This window comes from Quercus suber, unplaced genomic scaffold (genome assembly GCF_002906115.3).
Source record: "Quercus suber isolate HL8 unplaced genomic scaffold, Cork oak 2.0 scaffold_767, whole genome shotgun sequence".
In the NCBI taxonomy this organism is placed as follows: domain Eukaryota; kingdom Viridiplantae; phylum Streptophyta; class Magnoliopsida; order Fagales; family Fagaceae; genus Quercus; species Quercus suber.
The window spans coordinates 60799-75527 of NW_027070203.1; positions in this window are offsets into that span (position 1 = coordinate 60799).

Sequence of the window (14729 nt, forward strand, 5' to 3'; positions counted from 1 at the left end):
ACAACAACAATCTAGCTAGCTATGGAAATATTATAGAGGACATTCCTGCACTAGTTTTGGGGTTTCAATTGATAGAATTTAATCATGTACCCTGTACTTGTAATTCAGTCGCTGATGCTCTAGCAAAGAAAGCGAGCACAATTATAGGTCTTCAGGTTTGGTTGGAAGACACTCCATTAGTATTGCCCCTCTTGTTTTAAGGGATGCTCTTATTGTAAGGGATGTTCACTAAGTTTTTTAGTTTTGAATAAAGTCCAAGACATAATGGTCTGGTTTCTAAAAAAAAAAAAAAAAAAACCTTCTTATTTTGCCTTTCCTTACACCCAAAATAAGTGTATAAAGTTTTGTAGGAGAAGAGAAGAAAACAGAGGAGTAGAGAAGCTGTGGAATGTGGCTGGAAAAGGAAAATACAAGAAAAAGAAATGAGGGCTGAAGGGTTTTATAAGCCAAAGGAAATGATAAGATAGTGGGCTGGCTCCAACGGTGACTGTGCATCATTGTGCATGCCCAAAGGGCTGCTTGGGTAAAGACCAATGGGCTAAGCTAAAAAGGCTAAAAGGAAAAGAAAGGAAAATGATACAACCCAATAGAGGTAGAGACAAGCATAAACCCAACCGAAGCCCAACTCTAACACCTAGCCTATTATCTTTCAAGTTACCACTTAAGGTGGAAAGTGGCTTATAAACACATAACATGCATGGTTCACTCCAAACCAACGTGGGATGTGGTACACAAAGCACAATGCTAAGTTCTTGAAACACAACCCACTCCAACACTTGTGTCCCCTGGTGTGTAAACAATAAAAAATAAATAAACTTCCTAGAGCCTTAAGCTATAGGCTCAAATCACCGCCATACACCAATCACAACACAGTTGATAAATTTTCCTGGAAATAATAGCTCAATAGCCCAAAACAATAGTTAGTCAAATGTTCTTAGACATTATTGCTCTCCCCATCGAACCATTTATATCTATAGGTAATACTTATACAGAATTTAAAAGATATTTTATCTTTCTTGGTTCCCGTAGAGAGGGAAAATTCCAGACCTATCACAAGCTAACACATCACGCTACCAAGTCCACAAGATACAGCCAATTACAAAGTGCTACGTATTGCTGCTAGGTTTTGCTATCACTATTCAGAAACCAACAGAAATTTGCCAAGTGTCATGCAAAAACCAATCATGCATTAGCGCATGTAAGTAATGACATAAGCAGTTCGCACGTGTAAGCGATGACATAATCAACCTCACACGTGTAAGCGATAACATAAGCAGACCAATCAAGCTGTGACATGTGTCACCAATCAGACTCCGCCACGTGTCATTCATCCACCCCCAATCTCCTATAAATAAAAGCCTTCCTAAGACATTTAGGAGGACACCAAGCCATTTGAAGCACTCAGAAGTCCAGAAGCTATGCCGGAACCAAGCCATAAAGCCTCCAAGAACTTCAACTTCGAATACAAAAAATATTCGAAGAGAAATCATCTAAATCATCTTCCTAGATCCTAAAGTTTGCTAGAATCAAGCTCAAAAGCCTCTAGAAACATCAACAAATCACAAATTAGTGAAGCTTTATGGATTCAAGCCCTTGAGGCCCCGAAGAACTTCCATCACAAACCTTCAAAGACGAAGAACGCACGAAGAACATGAAGAATGCACGAAGAACGTGAAGAACAAAAGATTTCTAACAAGCTCATAGCCAGAGATTCATTGTAATTCCGTTTCAACAATCTTCAATCCATCCCTCAACCAAATTGAAGGATATTTTGTGTCCAAGTCGAAATCACATTACCACAAATCCCATCAATAAGTCTTGCAAGGAGATCAAATCAAAGGATCACTCTTTTGTAATTTCAGAGAATTGTACCACACAATCATCAATACAAATCCGCATTTGTGAAAGTATTTTACTTGTTTGATTTATTTCAAACTAGAAATTTGATCATCTACATATTCTGGCATGCCTGGTGGGACCTCTCTACCTCTCATCTCTTTCTCCATCAAAAGAAAAGAAATTCGACATCATTTTGCTACTAGCTTCAATGGCCTTAGTAGTTGATGCCTCTAGTGCTGATGATTATGTCGGTCCAATCACTCGTAGTCGATCCAAAGCTCTTGATCGACTTCAACCTCAACCAACCAAAGAGGGCGAGCTTCATACTACCATCTCTCTAGACTTTCTTGCAAATAGGAAAACTACCACTAAGGATTCATTTGTCTCGAAAGATTTGGAGATCAATAATGAATCATCCCCAACAAAGACCTTTTCTATCAACTCTTCACCCGTGATGAGAAACTTAAGGAATAAAGTACCTTTAACTCATCCTATTTCATCATTTTCTCCATCATATCTAGAGGTCATGCCAGTGATGATGACTAACACCTCTACCATGGAAGAAAAGATGGCTGAAATGGAGCAAAGAGTCATCCTTCTCACCAAAGCACTTGAAGAAAAGGACGTCAAAATTGCAACCCTAATGAATAAACTGGAGGTACAAGATTCGGGTGAATCAAGTCTTGGCCCTGAGCACCCACCTGGCTTTACCTTGAAAGGAGAAAATGCTAGGCTTGACAAGGGAAAAGGAGGTGAAGGCACTTTTTAACACGAAAATTCCACCTCAATAGCCTCGATATCTGTCCAACAATTGCAAGACACGATAATGAACACTATTTGAGCACAATATGGAGGTTCTTCTACAAGTTCTCTCGTATATTCAAAGCCCTATACAAAGCGCATCGATAATATGAGGATGCCAAATGGGTATCAACCCCCCAAGTTCTTGCAATTTGATGGCAAAGGAAACCCTAAGCTACACGTGGTTCACTTTGTAAAAACCTGTGAGAATGCAAGGACTCAAGGAGGCCTCTTTGTAAAGCAGTTTGTCCGTTCACTGAAAAGGAATGCTTTTGATTGGTATACTGACTTAGAACCCAAGTCAATCGATAGTTGGAAACAAATTAAAAAAAAGTTTCTCAACCGATTCTACAGCACAAGGCGCACGGTGAGTATGATGGAGCTTACCAATACCAAACAATAGAAAGATGAGCCCGTCGTTGATTATGTCAATCGGTGGCATTCTTTGAGTCTAGATTACAAAGATAGAATTTCTAAAATATCTGCTGTAGAAATGTGCATCTAAGGCATGCATTGAGGACTTCTTTACATCCTTCAAGGGATAAAGCCCCGAACATTTGAAGAGTTGGCAACTCGTGCGCATGACATGGAATTAAGTATCTCTAGCCATGGAAATACGAAACCTCCCGTACCAGAGGAAAGGAAAGCAAGGCGGGAAATAAAGAAAAATGACAGGAATGTGAAAAGTAATGTCAAAGACTTAATGAATGTCAACCCTGCCCCAGTCAAAATTTCAACAGGAAATGTGAAGGCCAATGAGAAGAGGCCCGAGGTAGGCCAACAGCATGAGACGCGATGCTCATCACTTAAGGAATGGCAACAAAAGGTGTATCCTTTCCTAGATGCCGATATGCTCGAAATGCTAGAACAACTGCTCAAGTTAAAATTAATTGAATTGCCAGAATGCAAACGATCAGCAGAGATGGGAAAAGTTGATAACCTTGAATGTTCAATATGTATGTAAAACACCCTTGAACGTTTAGACCCCAAATTACAAATTATTAATTCAAACTTATTATTAAATAATTAATGTATGGAACATGAACATAAGCCAAACATAGAATTGATAAACAATTTAAGCCAATTATAATCACATCCACAGCAAAAAAATAAAAGGCAAAGTTAAAGGGAAGAGAGATGCAAACACAGGGACAACACGCGATGTGTTATCGAAGAGGAAACCGAAACCTTCAGCGTAAAACCTCTCCGCCACCCTCCAAGTAGTCAATAATCCACCAAAAAATGTAGTTGGGATACATGAACAGCAATAGACCCTCCAAGCCTAATTTACCTAGGTACCTAAGCCTTCCAAGCTTCTTGCTCCAACGAGGTTGCACCAAACCTTTTTCTTTTCTAGCTTACCGAATTCTGCTATAAACCATAACATCAACCAATAGTCATTGGTGCTTTCCAAATTGCTTCCCTTAGCACCAAAAGAACCTTCTCACAAACGTGGATCTGGTGAGAAAATGATTTGGTCAAGAATCTCTCAAGGATGTATCAATGGAGAGAAAGAGAGTAGAGGAATTTGAAGAGTCTTTTAGGTGAAGATTGTGGATGAGGCAATCTTATTTTCTCTAGGGTTTCTCCCTTAAAATTCTCTCTGGAAGCTCTCTACATTTCGTGGGAATAAGGGGTATTTATACTAGGGTGAGAATGGAATGTGAAACATCAATTTTTCCCAAACAGGGCATTCTGGAGACCTAACCTCGCAACTGGGTTGAGTCGCAAGTTCAAGCCATGAGCTAACGGCCTAACCAGCCTGAGACTTTTTTCCTGTAGTGCAATAGCTAGCGTGACTCTTCAACTTCTGGCATGCTTGGCACGTGTGCACCTTCTAGCGACTTGCAAGCCGTGAGCCACCCGCGAGATCCAATCACAAGTCCCTTTTTCTTTGCACAATCTTGAGCACTTCTTCACACTCTCTTACTCATTACCCTTACAAGATTTTCACCCAAATACAGGGTTACTAAATGCTAAAATACAAGTAAATTTAGGAAGGAATAAAGCCAACAAGATGGTTGATTAAATTCAGCCTTATAAACCTGAACTATCGTAAGTATCATCGCATCATAAGCCATCCAATCCAAAAATGCTTTGTTCTTAAAGAACTCATCATGAAGCTCGCCAAGAAAAGGAAAATCGACTTGGATTTTAATGATGTTGCTTAGTTAAATCTTGCAACATTTGCTTGTGGGTTACCTAGTTGCATGTCTACAAGTACTAAGTAGGGGGCAAATACCACTCTTGTCCAGTTTGGTCCTCTAGGACCTGTTCAAGTTCAGCTCTCACAAAAAGCATCTAATTATAATTCAAATTATGATAAAAGGTCAACAATGGATGAAGAAGAAGGCTGGACGATGGTTACTCGTAAGAGATGGAAGAAGAGATGAGCATTCCCTATTCATTTGATCACCCAAGAGTTCAGAAGAGCACAAAACCAGTTTCAGCCTCGGTCAAGAAGAAGGAATGATAAAAGGCAAGAAAGACTGGGAACAAACCCAAAAACTTCAAAATCTCATCACATTGGAGGAATTCTTCCCCAAAAAATTCTTTCAAAATGACTCAGCCGAGGCCGTTCACACGGTCTCTTGTTGTGAAATTTAGGATGAAAAGGAGGATGTTGACCATGGTATTCCAAATGAGGCATTTTCATCTTTGGAGGAACTCCAATCTCAAGTCGATGAAGTTAAAGCCTTGCAATCCTCCATCTCAACAAAAGGAGTGCTCACCCAAGCCCTTGAAAAGCCAGAATTGTACACTCCTTCTACCAGCATACTTCAACTAACCCAGGAATGTTTCGCGTGCTCTCCAGATGTTACTTTCTCTGATGAGGATCTGTTATCAGGCTCTAAGCCCCACAATCATCCACTTTATGTCTTTGGTTATGCTCGTGAACAAAAGATCGATTGTATTCTCATTGACAGAGGTTCAACTGTTAATATACTACCAAAAATGACGATAAGACGATGTGGTCTTACTATGGAGGAATTATCGCATAGTCGTTTGGTCATTCAAGGTTTTAACCAAGGAGGACAAGTGCAAAAGGCATACAGGTTGTTAGCTAGAGCAGGCTATGATTTCTCAAAACAGGGGGACTTAGGGAAACTAATTCTAGAAGCCACCGGAGAAAAGATGCATGGCCTTAGCAAAACACAAAGGAAAATACGGCTTGAAGGGCATAAAATTCCTATCCCAAAGACCAGATTAGGTTATACTCCAGAATAACTAGCTCAGATATGGATCAAGAAAAGAAGCGATGCTTCAAGTTCCCAATACATAGCAGTAGAGGTTGGCGAAAGTTCGAATCAAAGAAAAGATCACTCTTCGTCGCATGTCTCGGTGTTTGATCACATCGAGGCCTCATTGTCACGAGTCACAGTGTTTGACAGGTTAAATACAACTTGCTTAACACAAAATCGTGACGCTTTTGCTTGTAAATCAGTCTTTGATCGATTGAGGGCAACAAAAAGGCCTGTTGATAGTCATTCTCAAAATTCAATAAAATTTGAGGTTCAAGGGGAGAAGAAAGCTAATGATAAGATCCGCAGTAGCATTCCTTCACGCATGAAATGAAACTTTACCTTAGATATCAGCACTAAAGGATCGCTCATAGTCAAAAGACAAACGATTGTACACACAAGTCAGTCACTCATCCGCAACGAGCAAATTAAAGAGGTATCATCCTCGTTTCATATTACAATAGAAGATGATACACTTTTAGATGTTGAAGCAGCCAATCAAAAGGTCAATTAAGCTCCTCCAACCTTGGAAGATGAAGGACAAGCTACAGTTGATGAACTTAAAGAGGTTAATTTAGGAACTGCTGAAGAACCCTGGCCAACTTTCATTAGCGCACTTCTCACCCCTGAAGAAGAAGAAGGGTACCTCAAGCTCCTAGTAGAATACAAAGATGTGTTTGCTTGGACTTACAAGGAAATGTCGGGCTCAATCCAAGTATTGCTCTACACCATTTGGCAGTAAAGAAAGGGCGCCCAGTTAAACAAGCCCAAAGATACTTTTGGCCGGAGCTTATCCCTCAAATAGAAACTGAGGTCAATAAGCTAATCGAGGCGGGTTTCATTCATGAAGTACAGTACCCGAAGTGGATCGCTAACATCGTCCCTGTCAAAAAGAAGAATGGACAAATCCGAGTGTGCGTTGACTTCCGTGATTTGAACAATGTATGTCCCAAGGATGATTTTCCATTACCCATCACTGAGGTCATGGTTGACGCCACTACTAGTCATGAAGATTTATCTTTCATGGATGGTTCTTCAAGCTACAACCAAATTCGAATGAATCCTAAGGATGAAGAGCTCACAGCTTTTTATACCCCTAAGGGCATTTACTATTATAAAGTGATGCCTTTTGGACTAAAGAATGCTAGTGCTACTTATCAACGGGCCATGCAAAAGATCTTTGATAATGTACTTCATAAATATGTGGAGTGTTATGTCAATGATCTGGTGGTTAAAACAAAAAGGAAGGAAGACCATTTGGTAGATCTGCGATCCGTGTTCAACTGCCTAAGAAAGTATCAGCTTAAAATGAACCCCTACAAATGCGCTTTTGGTGTAACATCTGGGAAATTTCTTGATTTCATTGTGAGGCACCACGATATTGAAATTGACCAGTCCAAAATTGAAGCTATCTAGAAAATGCCAGAGCCCAAGAATTTGCGAGAACTTAAAGGCTTGCAAGGAAAACTAGCCTACATATGACGATTTATCTCGAACTTGGCTAGTCGATGTCAATCTTTCAATAGATTGATGAAGAAGGATGTGCACTTTGAATGGGATGAGGCTTGTAGCAATGATTTTGCACGCATCTAAAGATACTTGCTTAATCCTCTAGTTTTAGGTGCTCCTATCCTAGGAAAGCCTCTGGTGCTATACATCGCGGCACAAGAAAAGTCTCTAGGTGCTCTTATGGCATAAGAAAATGAAGAGGGGAAAGAAAGAGACCTTTATTATCTAAGTCGAACTCTTAATGGGGCTGAATTAAATTATTCTCCTATCGAAAAGATGTGTCTCGCTCTTTTCTTTGCCATAGACAAATTGGAGCACTACATGCAAGCATATACAGTTCATTTAATAGCAAAAGCAGACCTGATTAAGTATGTCCTCTCTAGGCCAGTGGTTTCAAGTCGTATAGCTCGATGGGCGGTCTTGCTACAACAATATGACCTCGCGTATGTTCCACAAAAAGCTATCAAAGGACAAGCATTGGCAGATTTCTTAGCTGATTATCCAGTTCCATCTGATTGGGAGTTCTCCGATGATTTCTCGGATGAAGACGTGTTTTATATTGAAGTAATGCCACCATGGATGATGTTTTTCGATGGGGCTTTATGTCGAGAAAGAGCGAGGGCAGGTGTAGTGTTTATCTCTCCACAATGATAGATACTTCTATACTCGTTCTCGTTAAGCGAACTTTGCTCTAACAACGTAGCTGAATATCAAGCATTGATTATTGGTCTACAAATGGCCATTGAGATGGGCATATTGCAACTTGAGATCTTTGGGGATTCTAAATTAATTATCAACCAAATCTTAGAGCAGTATGACATCAAGTAGGAAGACCTCATCCCCTATTACAAATATGCGAAGAAACTGCTAGCAAATTTTGAGGCCATCACATTGGAGCATATACCAAGGAAGGAGAACAGACAGGCCAATGCTTTAGCTAATCTAGCTACCGTCTTAGCATTATCCCAAGAAGAGACAACCAAAGTTCTATTTCCCAAGGTGGGTGGTACCTTTCGTGGTTAAAGGAGAAGAAGAAGAGCAAGCCAACATCATTTATGTATGCCTTGTTGAAAAAGAAGATTGGCGACAAGCAATCATTGAATACCTTCAACATGGAAGACTCCCGGATGATAAAAGCCACAAGACCGAAGTTCGACAGAGGGTTGCTCGATTCATTTACTATAAAGACACTCTCTTCTACCGTTCATTTGATGGATTGTTTCTCCGTTGCTTAGGAGAGGAAGAGGCTAAACAAGCCTTAGAGGAGGCTCATTTTGGAATATACGGCGCACATCAGTCAAGTTCTAAGTTACACTACAGGATCAAACAAATGGGTTACTATTGGCCTACAATGATGCAAGATTCCATGAAGTGCACTAAAAAATGTAAAGCTTGTCAGTATCATGCTAACTTCATCCACCAGCTGCCAGAACCTCTACACCAAATTGTAGCTTCTTGGCCTTTTGATGCATGAGGGCTTGGCGTGATAGGACCATTACCAAAGTCATCTGGTGGCCATTTGTACATCTTGGCCACAACTGATTACTTCTCAAAGTAGGCCGAAAGCTGTGCTCCTTAGGGAAGTGAAAAAAGAGATGGTGGTCAATTTCATTCGAACTCATTTGATCTACTGGCATGGTGTCCCTCATTATATCATCACTGATAATGGAAAACCGTTCTACAATAGGCTGATGACAGAACTATGTGAGAAGTTTGAATTTAAACAATACAACTCCTCCATGTACAATGCCCCGGCAAATGGACTAGCTGAAGTGTTTAACAAAACACTTGGCAATTTGTTGAAGAAGGTGGTATCCAAGACAAAGCGAGACTGGCATGAAAGAATCGGAGAAGCATTATGGGCATATCGAACAACGTTTTGAACGCCTACTCAAGCGACACCATATTCTCTTGTCTATGGAGTGGAAGTCGTCCTTCCTTTGGAATGTCAAATCCTATCATTACAGATTGCCATTCAAGAATGATTGACTGGAGAAGAAAATGTCAAGCTCAGATTGCAAGAATTAGAGGCACTTGATAAGAAAAGGCTCGAGGCCCAACAACGCCTTGAGTGCTATCAAGCTCATCTTTCAAGCGCATTCAATCAAAGAGTTAAACCACGATCATTCCAAGTTGGTGATTTAGTCCTCGCTATTCGAAGACCTATCATCACAACTCATCGTATAGGCAATAAGTTCACTTCAAAATGGGATGGACCTTATGTTGTGCAAGAAGTCTACACCAATGGAGCTTACAAGTTGATTGATAATGATGGTGTAAGGATCGGCCCCATCAATGGGAAGTTCCTCAAATGCTTCTATACTTGAAAGTCGAGGATTGCTCCTTGGTAAGAGTATAAACTGCCCACGATAGCACTGCAAAAGTATCTGATGTTTTCCCAGTACTTTTGAAAGCATACCAATAAGGAGAAATTAATCCCACTCAATGTCACCAATTGCTAGTGTGGCGTAGTGGTTGGATACCCATGTCGCCCTTGAGGCCGAGGTCTCGGGTTTGATTAGTGGTGATACCCACTATTACACACTAAGCCCTTATTTTTACAAAAGGCAACAAAAAAAAAATTATCAAAAATAATAATAATAATCTTTTGAACTACGTGATGACTTGATCCCTCTCGAGGGTACGTAGGCAACTTAGTATCTATTCCTGAGTTCAATCACGCAATAAAAAAAAATTATCAAATTATGAAAAACACACACACACACACACACACACACACACACACACACAAAGAAATCATTCAAAGGAAACTATCAAAAAATCATTAAATATATATATATATATAAAATGTTGAACTACGTGATGACTTGATCCCTCTCCAGAGTACGTAGGTAGCTTAGTACTTGTCACTAAGTTCAGTCACATGAAAAGAAGAAGGATTGCCAGTCTGGCTTGAAGAGTTTTGCAATGGTTGTCAATATGCTTTTAAGGTCCCTTTGGTTGGCAAGGCATTGCTTAAAGGTAGTCAATTGCTCAATAGGATGATCGAAGATCATTGTAGTCGAAGATGAAGACTGTAAGGAGTTGACGTTGCTTAGCTTTCCTTGAAATGATGATAAACATAAGTTGATTCTTGGTTGTGGAGCAAAATAAAATCTTTAACCTCTTTTGCAAGAAATGAAGTCTGCATGGCATTGCCTATCTTCTATGAACATTCTCCCACATTTCTGAAGTATGCTTTGCATCACTTATCTCTTAGGGGCATCTTCTTGTATTTTGCAAGTCTAAGCTACATTGTCTCTCTTCTAGGTTATGCCACTTCATAGCTCTGATATTTGAACCGCATCATCTCCCTTCTGAGTGGTGTTATTTTACATCATGTCTCTAAAATCTAGACGATGTCAACCTCCTCTAGAATGATGATAGATTATATATTTGAAGTCGGTGTTGCATCATCTCTCCTCTATGGGCATGTTCGTGCAATGTTGAATTCTTGGTGGCATGTTCTGACATCTTTAAAGTCCTGGCAGCATACTCTGGCGTCTTTAAAGTATTGGCGCCATTTTTTCCTGCATTTTCAAGGTTTTGTTGGCATTTCCTTACATCTTCAAAATCTTGATAAGGACTCCTTGCATCTTTAACATCTTGTTGGCATCTCTGAGACCTTGATGTTTGGCTATAGTGCTATGCACCCTTGATGTCTGAGCTATGTTGCCTCTAAAAATTGATGCTGTTGTAGCTTTATTATAAAGGTCAATATTTGTGCAACTTCAATGTGAGTGCAAGTGCTAATGTGGAGTGTTGTCATGGCTTCATGGCAAAGATGAGTATTGGCATGACTTCAGTGCTAATGTGGAGTGTTGTCGTGGCTTCATGACAAAGATGGACGTTGGCACAACTTCGATATGAATAAAGTGTTGACATGGCTTCATGGCAAAGATGAATGTTGGCACAACTTTAATGGTAATATGAATGTTGGCACAGCTTCAGTGCGAATGAAGTGTAAACATGGCTTCATGGCTAAGATGGAGTGTTATTATGGCTTCATAACAAAGATGAACGTTGGCACAGCTTCGATGTGAATGAAGTGTTGTCCTGACTTCATGACAAAGATGAATGTTGGCATAGCTTCGATATGAATAAAGTGTTGACATGCCTTCATGGCAAAGATGAATGTTGGCACGACTTCAATGCTAATACAAAGTGTTGACGTGGCTTCATGGCTAATATGAATATTGGCACGACTTCAGTGCGAATGAAGTGTTGATGTGGCTTCATGGCTAAGATGGAGTGTTATTATGGCTTCATAACAAAGATGAACGCTGGCATGGCTTCAATGCGAATGAAGTGTTGTCGTGACTTCATGATAAAGATAGATGTTGGCACGGCTTTGGTGCAAATGAAATGTTGGCAAGGCTTCAGTACAATGACAAATGTTGGCATGGCTTCTTGGTAAAGACTCTTGATATGACTACATTGCAAAGACCCTTGGGGTGGCTGCGTTGAAAAGACAAGTATTGATGCAGCTTAATTGCAAGACAAAGGCTAGTACAACTTCAAAGTCAAGTACTAGTAATGGCATCATTGAATCATGAACACCTTTGGTAACATTGTTGCCTAGATGATTGTCGCTATGAGAATGTTTGTGTAAAGCTTGACGTTAAAGCCCAAAGAACAAGGAAAGCATGCTGCATAACAAAAACAAGCAACAACAAAGAACTTGTCAGAAGAAAATCGCATGGCACATCTATTAAAAAAAAAAAAAAAAAAAAAAAAGAGCTTATCATACTACCCACTGGAGACTGCTTGTACAAATTAGTGCATGCCCCGTTTGGCTTTATATAGAAAACTTCTGAAATATCAGACAAAAAAAAAAAAGGTTTAAAGTCAGACATTGCAACTTGAATACACTCAAAGTCAAAAAAAAAAAAACTGCACCAAACCTTGAAAGAAAGGGGATAAGTGCCCGTAAATGGATCATATTATCAGAAAAGACTATTGCACTTGGACAAAAGACAAAACCGACATCATCTTCTATGGCCTTCGATCCACCAAGCCTGAAAATTCCAGGCCCAAATGCCTAGCCACACGCCGCCAAAAGCATCAAAGATCACGGACTACTCTTTCACTTCTATGCAAATCGGGCCACCAATTTAGAAAACAAAAACTATCACTCGATTAGCGCGCCCTAATCTATAAAACCTAAAAATTTCAGGCACAAACAATCAGCCACGTGCCGCCACAAACTCGAGATCACCAACAGTTTTGTTTCTCAAAAACTGTGCAAATATGTTCACAATTTTACTAAATTGGCACTACAAGGGTCTTGTACAGGCTTAGAACCACAAAACCTAAAAATTTCAGGCCCAGAAACATAGACACGCACTACCATGTGCCTCTTGAAGCTCCGGCAAATGCTTTCCCAACGAAACACGCACCTCCATCTGTTCACACGCGCTCACATGCGCCGACGCTTCTTCCCCACGCGCCACACGCTATAGGCTGACATGCGTCTCAGTTTTATGACGTCATGGATGACGTCATCTAACTCGGTTTGATTGACCTGGAAATTTGACCTGGACCGACCTAGAAATCTGACCCGGATCCAAACCACCTGCAAAAAAAAAAAAAAAAAAAGAGAGAGAGAGAAAATGCTTTGACCAAATGGACCTTTGACCTTGACCAAAAGTCAAAATTTTCAAAATGGACCTATCTTGCTCAATTTTTTGCATACATTCCAATTCTGGAGTCCGTTCCGTCATTTGAGACTTGGAAATTGCACAAATAACTCAATTCCAAGATAGTTGTCTTTTGTGTTGAAGTCGACCCAAAGTCAAGATTTTTAAGCAAGACTTGTCCTGCTTAGTTTTTCGTGACTTGGAAATCACCAATGTGACACACTTCTCTGAAGTACTAGCAGTGTCCAAAACTTAAGCTCCTATGATCAAAATTTGAGATTCATCCACTTGGTCTGGATTCCCTTAAGATTATTCTCCAGACTTCATCAGGGCTTCCCTTCCAAAGTACAAATGAACTCTCACGAGTGTGTCTTGAATTTGAAATTACATTGGGTCACCAGTTCAACCTATCATTCCCATTCGATGTCTACCAGTCTTTCGCCTACCATTCCCCTTTCGGTGCCAAACATTCCCACCTACCATTCGGCACCTACCAGTCCAGAATCTACCATTCTCACCAAAAATTCTTAACCGCCATTCTTAACTACCCATCTACCATTCTTCGTCTCTCCACTATAAATAAAAGGGTCGGACTCATCAAGAATTCATCAAGAAAAACACACTGAGTCATGAAATGAGGTTTGCTTCTTTCAAATTTTCAAGTCCTCCTTCTCACATCCATTTCTCACTATGGCTTTATCATTCTCAACACTTAGCAATAATATTGCTTCGTAATCAGTTTGAAATCAACCCTCTCATGGTTCAATCACAGCATCATTGTAGTTTTAAGATCCAAACAATTTTTGTTTCTCCACTTAACGACCACCTTTGTCCATAAAATTACTCATAACAAGGTTTGTACCATCCTTCCATGCTTCCGTGGATTCGGTTGACTAGGAAATCCAAGTCTAGTAGAGACACCTGTTCCTAACCTCAGGTCTCCCATGGTCTCTTTCCAATTGTTTGGCCTTCCAATAGAAGCAGCAGTTTGGAACAAACAGCAACTTGGCTGGTTTCTAAGACCAGAATCACAAGTTGGCTCCATCTTTCATTTTTCTGTGCTTTTCCAACAAGTAGCAATAGGTGAAGATGGTAAAAAGTGTTGGGGTATCCTACAAAATGTCTTTCATCGAACACTTGAAACAACCTCCAAGGCACCAGCTCATCAAAATTCAGCCTTTCATCGTTGCTGGTACCTCAAAACAAACTTTCTGGAATTACTCCAACTTAAAATAAACTTGAAGAATTTTAGAAAATACTCTTCTGAAATTACTTCAACTTAACGTCCGTCAGCATGGTCCCATCACGCATGCACATTCTACAACTTGCCGTCAGACCTCATTCAGCATATAGTCAGTCCCATATTCAAATGTGTACTTCCCAGAAACACCTACACCAGAGGGTCCCCAATATACAAGGCCAGTACCATGGTGGCGTATGTTTCACCCATTCGCTTTACTTCATCCCTGTCTTCTTCACTACCAACATTAGCATCCCCAGAATCCATAAGCTTCTGAAATTACCTCAACTTAACCTGAGTGATGCAATAACACATGCACATTCAACCACTTTCCCACATAACCTCTGCGTAATATAAAGTATATTCTTCTGAGATAACTTCACCAGCAATTCTTAAAAATGCAAGGCCAACCCCATGACTCTGTATGCTGTACCTAACCAACATCTTCACCTCTTCCCT